Source organism: Hyalella azteca, unplaced genomic scaffold (genome assembly GCF_000764305.2).
Source record: "Hyalella azteca isolate HAZT.00-mixed unplaced genomic scaffold, Hazt_2.0.2 contig3759, whole genome shotgun sequence".
Taxonomy (NCBI): Eukaryota; Metazoa; Arthropoda; class Malacostraca; order Amphipoda; family Hyalellidae; genus Hyalella; species Hyalella azteca.
The window spans coordinates 34,239-43,357 of NW_025933996.1; the positions used below are offsets into that span (position 1 = coordinate 34,239).

General features: G+C 36.3%; 1 protein-coding gene across 1 annotated transcript in view; it reads right to left on the reverse strand.

Annotated features, from left to right (window-relative positions):
- The window catches only part of LOC108667134 (condensin-2 complex subunit G2), a 25,872-nt gene extending 16,999 nt beyond the window's left edge, over positions 1-8,873 (reverse strand). The window contains exon 1 of the mRNA XM_047879758.1: positions 8,714-8,873. The gene's annotated coding sequence lies outside the window, so the exon portion shown is untranslated. The remainder of the gene's footprint in view (positions 1-8,713) is intronic.
- Between the last annotated feature and the right edge of the window lie 246 nt (positions 8,874-9,119).

Consider the following 9,119-nt stretch of genomic DNA (forward strand, 5'->3'; position numbering starts at 1 on the left):
CTTCAATGTTTAGAAGATCTGCATTCCTGAAGTGTTTTTGTATATTGAAGCCAGTTAAATGGTCAATATTTAGCTTATTACCTTGCTCCATACAAACTTTACAAAGCTAATGAATAGACATAGTACCAATAATTGTTTACCCAAAAATCCCTAAGTGGTAAACACCACCTTGGCCTGTTGGCCAATATTGAAGGCAATAAGTGAACTTTTTAGCCATCCATTATGATCCATATACTGTTATTGTTAGTGTGCTAATTGCAACATAAAAAATAACACTTCAAATCAAAAAAATCGAATAAATCATGAAAAAATAAAAAAAAATCATTGATTTTTGATTTTTTTTTATTTAAAAAAAAAATCAAAAAAACCGCCAACCCTGCAGTAAAGTATCCTGGATACCAGCATCATCATACATAAGAAATTGGATAAAATCTTCCAGGGTGCAGAGGGTGGAAGCAGCATCGCCAATATATGGGTTTTTAGGCCCAAAGCGTTGCCAACCATTTTCAAGATGTGTCGGCAGCGTCGCCGGGAAATTTTTAATGAAAAGCTATTTACGCAGAGCAATGAAAGCAAGTGTCTACTGAACATGTGATAATGCAGTCTAACCGCTCTAATGTGACCGCAACACGCTCAACATGTGACTGCAACACGCTCAACTACGCAATCGCAAACTTGTTGTTTACATTTGCGTAGTAGGTAGTATATTTTGGCGGGAACTCATCAGAACTGATTTCATGACAAGCTTCACTGCATCCTGATCCATCCAACATATCAGAAACCTTAATTTTTTCTAAATTGTTGGCCAAAGACTGACAAATATATTAAATGCAAAAATTTCAATCTAAATGTGTCGGCAAGATCTTCTGAAGGGGTAAATTTTGCTATTGAAGTGTCGCCAAAGATCTTGCAATATTCATCCACTCTCTGCACAGTGGTAATATCAGCACACGTCTTTGCCTATTAAGCCCATCTTTTCTCTCTCTAGCAGGTAGCAGCTTTCCACTGTGCAGAGAGTGGATGAATATTGCAAGATCTTTGGCGATGCTTCAGTAGCAAAATTTACGCCTTCAGATGATCTTGCCGGCACATTTAGATTGAAATTCTTGCATTTAATATATTTGTCAGTCTTCGGCCAACTATTTAAAAAAAAGTAAGGTTTCCAACATGTTGGATGGATCAGGATGCAGTGAAGCTTGTCTGGAAATCAGTTGCAATGAGTTCCCACCAAAAAAAATGTAAACATCAAGCCTATGATTACTTAGTTGCGGTCACATTAGAGCGGTCAGACTTCATTATCACATGTTCAGTTGACACTTGCTGTACAATCAGACTATTTTTAGGGTAAAATTCGTTATTTGGGGTACCGTAAACTGGGGTAACTTAGACCACTTTTTTTTTAAAAATGATGCCATTTTCTTACTAGATAAGTTAAACTTAAATTGAAACATGCAAAATACAGGTCTATACTCTAGCTTCACTCACCATAAATTGCTGGCTCCTGCCTCTCATAGTTTTGATGTAATTTAAAAAAAATTGATGGTCTTTTTTACCCCAGCTCTGGGGGTATCTTAGACTGTTTGGTAAAATCAATTATATTTTTAGTAAATAACTCCAAGTTTTGGTGCATTATAGTAGAACTCTTCTAGTTACATATGCAAATGACAAATTTGAGGAAAGTTTCATAGTTTGCAAATGGGGGGTCCCGCCTCCCAGGTGGTCTAAGTTCCCCCAAATGGGAGAACTCTGACCACCTAATGGCAGCCCTGACAGGGTTAACATAGACCGGCTTGGAAATTAAGTTAAATTACCATATATAAGACTCTGTAGAGTCTGAAACCTAAAGAAAAAACATTAATAGGTGTATCAAACATGAAATGTTATATATGGTAATTTTAAATTAATTTCCAAGCCGGTCTATGTTACCCCGTCAGGGCTGACATTAGGTGGTCTAAGTTCCCCCATTGGGGGGCGGCGCCCCCCATTTGCAAACTATGAGACTTTCCTAAAATTTGTTTGTTGCATATGTAACTAGAAGAGTTGTACTACAACTGTCTCTTATACACATCTAGATGTGTATAAGAGACAGGCCTTTATACTACATAGATAGGAAAAATGTTGATGTTTACGCCACTATATTTAGTTTTGCAATATTCCAATTAGTTTTGCTACTATAACAGTTTTACGCCGTGTCGGAGGTGCGTCCTGAGTTGCCCCGCCAGTCCCGAGTTACCCCGCCAGTCCCGAGTTGCCCCGGTTGACGGTAGTCCCTGGTGTGACGAATTCGTCACGCCATGGCGTAAAGGGTTAAAATTACCCGGCAATGCTTAGGGCTTAAAAACCCATATATTGGCGACGCTGCATCCACCCTCTGCGCCCTGGGCAGCTCTATGCCCTACTTACTCAAGCCTCAACTAAGGTTGCATAAATTCCAATAGCTCAATCATGCAAATTTATAAAACACTAATAAAATAATCCTGACTGATGCTGTTGCCGGGTCTAAAATGTCTCGCGCCGCAGGTGAGATAAACCAGTTATCTGCTTCTAACTAACTGGCAACAACCCTACTCTGAATGAAGGAAAATGAAAGACTGGTTCTAATGCAAAATGAATTAAAATATGGGACAGTAAATAAACACACAACTTAATAAAATTGCAAATGAAATGGTTGTTTTAACTTGAAATGTGTAATGAAAATATGCTAGTGAATTGGATGTAAGGAGCATGGACAGGTGGAGATGAGCAGATGTAACTGCAAACAAAAAGAACAGAATAAAAATGCAATCATGAATGACTGATAACCTGATGGGATGTATAATGTAAACAAAGCAAGAACCATTAAACTCCATAAAACTAGTAAAAGCTCATCTCCATATTGTGAATTTATTTTTAAAATTAACGAGTACTCACATGAGGATTGAATTAAAAGGAATCACAAGTGGACAGATAAATAAAGGAACACTGCAAGATGAATTGAGAACATAAGCTTACTAGAATTAACTATAACCATAATCCAATATAATAAATTGACTTCCTCAAACTAAACCATATCAGTCAGAAATGAACACTGTTGGGGACTATTCAATAAATAAGCATTCTAACCCCAAACACGTGGCCAATGATCGCAATTAAAGGATGAAGAAAAACTAATAAATCAAGAAATATAATAACAGATGAAAGACAAATACAAGAAAACAAATATCAAAACTATAAACCACGTGTCTTTCTAGCCCTTGCCTATTAATTCCTGATCATGTCCTAACATGGGAGCCCGCTGAAAATACGAATAAATATAAATTAAGGACTTGAATTAACGGAACTCTAACAAATGAATATAACACATAAATAACAACTAATATAATAGTAATATTCAATATCACAAAAAAAAACACTATTTCAACAAGGAAGACTAACACACGATAAACAATGCAAGTACCAACCTCCGTGGTGGATCTCATAGCAATGACAAGTTACAGGGCGGGTCTAAACGAGGTCACGTAACAGTAACTCAAAACAAAAATGACAAAATCCGTAACCTAACTATCGATGAAGCTATTACATTTAAAGGCTGTCCCTAACAACACAACAAAGTAAAAGCAAGGACAAAACTTAACCAAAATTATCAATGAATAAATGATATAAATTTCTATACCCCAGGTCTCATACAGTGGCAATAGTCGTTGGAATTTCAACGACTTTCGCTGAAGTTATCGACTAATTTTTTTTTACTTTACAACTTTCGAGCTAAAATAATAGGTCATTTATCTTTTTCAACGACTGCCAACTAATGGGACTCTTCCACAGTACACTTCTGACGACTGCCAACACGCAACTTAGCGAGACCCGACAAGATATGACTGCGGTACTGACTAAAACCCGGACCCCAACAGCGCATTACGAGCGGCAGATGTAAAATGTTCAGCCCCGGGACAACGCAACCATCATATGTATTGAAGCTTGCAAAAATAATCGGACAGATTACGCCAGTGTTTTTTTCCACTTAGAAGCTAGAATCAATCTTCCTTGAGGAAATTTTCTGCATGTTATATTTTTATTTTAACCTTGACATGTAAGAGCATGTAGGTGTGCAATATATTGCGGTGTTTTTATGCATGATGTTCATGCATTTTAACCGATTACGTACATCTGAAAATTTGTATGCAAAATATTACGATGTTTATGTGCATGAAATTCACGCACTTCAACTTAAGGGAGCGCTGCCGTAGCCCAAAAATTTGACTCTTAAATCAGCCCAAAAGCCAATGCCAACCCTCTACATGCAATAGAAATAGTCAGTCTAATACCTATGCAGCTGTTCTTACTTGCCTCATCTCGCCACACCAGCTTGAAACAAGCAATGCCTCATCCCACAAACTGATACATTGGCTCGCTGGTTTACATCCATGAAGGAATTTAGTCCCTGTGGCTTTCAGCAAGTAATCATGTTGGCTAATTTGCTCTGCAGTATGCTTGCGCACGGGGTGAAGTATGAAAATTATGCTGGTATTGGGCAATGCTGGGTTATTTCAGTCGTCCCCAACTTAATACGCACATCTGACAGTCTGTATACGATATATATCATAAGGCCTGTATTCATGTTATGCGTGCGCTCCAACACTACGTATACATCTGAAAGCTTGCATGTAATATATGACGATGCCTGTATTCATGATACTCATGCACTTTAACAATACGTACATCTGAAAGTTTGTTAGCAATGAAATCCAAGTTCGATGAAACTTCATAAGACCTAACGGTGATGTTCAGCTTGTAAAATTTTTTCCATTTCACCTTCATTCCTGAGTTATACAGAAATTGGAGCCAAAATTTGCAGTGACCAAGAAATTTCTTTCAAACTACTGAACAGATTCGAACAAACTTTGAATATACATTCCTAACCTTCCAACGGTTATGTTTAGCTTGTGACAATTTTTGGGGTTTTAACTTCCTTTTCAAGTTTTTTCCATTTATCTTCATTCGTGAGGTACATCGCAATTTGGGCCGAAATTTGCAGTGAACAAGAAATTTCTTCTAAACTACTGAATAGATTTTAATGAGACTTTGAATACACAATCCTAACCTCTCAGTTAGTGAAAAAATTTTTGATTTCGCTTTCATTCGCGAGTTATACGGATATATGGAGAAACGACCGGCATTTTTTAGGTAAATTTTTAAATTTGAATTGACAACGAGCCATATACTGGTACGTATAGCCGTATAACTTGCAAATGAAGGAAAAATAAAAAAAATTGTCACAAGCTCAACATAAACATTGCAAGGTAGGAATGTATATTCAAAGTTTGGTCCAAATCAGTTCAGTAGTTCAGAATTAATTTCTTGGTCAGTGCAAATTTCGGCCCCAATTGCTTTATATCTCACGAATGAAGGTGAAATGGAATTTTTTTTACAAGCTTAACATTACCATTAGGTCCTGATGAATAAGTTGCATGTGTTTGGATATTAAAAGTTCCGTTCAAATCTGTACAGTAGTTAGAAAAAATATAACTCAGTACTCACTGCAATGAGTGAGAGCACATTTTCTCGTCGACGAAAACAAAGTCATGGACAGACAGATAGACAAATATGATGAACACAATAGGGCATTTTTTCCATATATAAGAAAATGAGCTAAAAATGTTTTGTTCACTGCAAATTTCTGCACGTATTGCCATATTACTCACGAAAGAAGGTGAAATTAAAAAAATTTTCACGTGCTAAACATCACCATTAGGTCCTAATGAATACGTGTACAAGTTTCATTGAGCTACGGTCATTACTTTGGGAGTTATTAATTGCTCGCTGAATTTAGATATTTACAGTGAGACCGGCAGCATTTACGGTCTCAATTATTTTTGAGACGTTCGTAACACGCGCATATTCCATTGATGATATTCAACTCGCTGGAAAAATTTATACAAGTATCATTATGTTGCAAGTCAGATCACACGCTTTAATATTAATCAATGGGAAATTTGTTTATACAATTTTTTTTTGCTAATAAATGACTTATAAATGACATGCGAGATTAATTTTTCCGCAAGTTACAGGCTTGGATGGGCAGCTCAATGGCAAATGGTTTTTACTCATATGAACTGTGAAATAAAAATGGTTATAACCTAATGGCCCTATACTTAGTGAACGGTGTTATTAGGCACAAAAAATGTACTACATAGACGCGAGAAAAAGGTTTGAGTGCAATTTTTCATTGAATCATATCTGAATTTTGGATATAATTTTTGGTCGCCTTGGATGACAGGTCACGAGTCTAATGATCAGCCATATAACTTGAGAACACAGCAGTCGTCAGAGAGAAATTCTATGATCTAAACATGTGCTGAAGGCTTTAGTGAGTTCTTGTTCATGATTTAATTATGATATGCTACCCAATTGAAAGAATGCTCATCCACGTGCCTTGGGAAGAAACCCCTATCGTGAAATTAAATACCATAAATAAAGTGCGCATATTCTATTTTTCATTTACTGCATCTGAATCTCGATACTTTAATTGTAAGCAGATCCGTTATGTATTGAAGGAGTTATGAATCGTTAGGTTGCCTAAAAATTATGTTTATTCGTTTTAATTAAAAACTAATTAATGTAAAAATCTGTAATAATTCCTGCGGCAGCGTATCGATAATACATATTCATAATCCAAAATTCAAGCAAGTCTGTTCTCTATTGAAGGAATTATGAGTGTCTGGGTTGAGAAAAATTATGTTTATTGTTTTTAATTTAAAAATAATTTTTGTAAAAATCTGTACCTATTAATTCCTGCGGCAGCGTATCGATAATGTTTACTCGTAACTCACATATTAAAATTCAAGCAAATTTGTTCAGTATTGAAGGACTTATGAGTGGTTCAGTTGCGCGAATCCGCAGCCAGGACCGCAGGTGGGTCTGCAAAAGTGTCGATTCAGTGAAGAAATAGGCCATGTCCTGTTGCTGATTCTTGTACTTGTCGTGACTTGATTCACAAGGTTGATTTTTACATTTAGATAATTTCATTTGTTGAAATTCACTCTGTGATGAATGATTCAGGAATGTGTTATGCTTAAATTTGCAGTACACACGTGAACAACAGAGGTGCACATCCGTAGTTTTAATTTCTTCCCATTGTAACTAACTGGTATTCTTGGATATGCCTGAGAGAATATGAAATTATATTAAATAGAGTTGAGGTTTGATAATTCTGGTGATTGAGTATTTAAAACTGAGTAAGCAGTTCTGGATAAGAGTAAGGTGTGACCTCCGTATTTTAGGGAAAGCTTGCATATGTTTACGCACAATATTTACGGTGAGGTGAAGCGGTGAATTCATTAGTAAAGAAACCTAAGAAGGCACTGCTGGTTTGAAAAATTAAACATCAATGCATTATCTGTTAGGCATTTGTTGTATATAAAGAATATAATGTACATAGACTTTAGGTTATCTCAATATTAACGACTAGTCACTAGTGTTTTCATTGTTAAGTTATCGAACTACTGAAGAAACCTATCGACTGCATAAATCTTATCGACTACCTATCGACTGGCATGCCGCATGCGGTTGTTCAACGACCAGATGACCTTGAGATAAATTTTACAACGACTCTTGTGCCACACTATGAGACCTGGTCTATACCACTCACAGTGCAACTGAGTGCCCAGGCTGAGATACTGAATAGGGATACTTCAAGAGAGATACTTTACTTCAAGTCTGCAAATTATACTTTGGTCATCTATACTGAAAAAGATATAAATATTGAATTTAATTTAAATCGAGTTGGATTGAGAATTGAAGAAATATGATAATCAGTAAAGAAAGACATGAAGGTTGGGCTACACAGTAGCCTAATTTAACCTCCGGTGTCCGGTAACAATGCTAACTCCCTGGCCTGAGTGAAACAAAGTTGAAAATTTCTTATTTAATACAAAAAGTAGTTCATAATTTCATATATAGCTCTAAAGTACCATACTTTCAAGTTTTAATAATTTAAGAAAGTTTTGGCTTAACCCTGCTTACACCGGTGCCTGGTCCATTCACTTTTCAACAATTAGATAGCCTAGCTGCCTAGGCAAATAAGGCAATAATTCATCCAGCAGGAATCTCTTAATTCAAAAAATGTTGACAAAAGCTCTAGAACAGAATAGAATAGAAGTGTCGGCGTTGAAGACATAGGCCCATGGCCTGTTGCCGATTCTTGAACTTTTAGTGTTCCAAAATCCAACGCTGTTTTTTTAGTTTATAGCCGTGGCCCCTGGTGTTGGTTCTTGTTTCAAATTCTAGTAATCCTTCTGGGACCTTGTATAAGCCACGAGTATATTTGTATACTTCAATGAGGTCCCCACGCAGACGTCGATAATGGAGGCTTGGAAGCTTCATAATCTTTAATCTTTCCTCCTAAGCCTCTAGCTCTAGTAATAGCTTGTAAAGAAAAAGAAGATTTGTTGGACAACTTTTTTTACCGATAACAATACACATAAAAATAGCAATTTTACACATATAACAACATAACAATAATATGGGATGATGCAGTATGGACTATGGACAATCCGTCAATCGACATCGATTCAGTCATTCACGAGAATCACGGCCCAGCAGTGTGGCGAACATCAGAAAGAATAAAACGCTCAGCATAAAAGTCATTCTCTATTTTCACAAAAGGAACTAAGTTTACTGTTCACCCCTGAACTCTAGTTAAACAATGATTGTTTCCATCTAATGATCTAAATACCTGTTCGGACAGGAGTACCTCACAGATCAACACCATCGCACCTGTCAAAGCACTGTCGCTCGAACGTAAGTGAAGGGTATATTGCGCCCTACTTTTGAACGTGTATTTACCGTAATAATATAAAAATTTCCCTAAAACCTCCTGGGCTCTGTTGAATTTAATAATGAAAACTTGGACGGTTCTGCTTTAATATCTAATTTAATTGAACTAAACATTGTTCATATAAGCATTACTGTCATTTAAAAAAGTGATTATTTTTTCCATATTAGAGTGACTGCAATTCAATTCATTTCATATAATAAAGTGATATTCGATAAAGTGATGTAAAATTTGTTAACAATGTGTCATTCCTAAGATTTAGTAAAAACGTACGACATTTCAGAGCAATGGTGAAGTAAAATTGTAG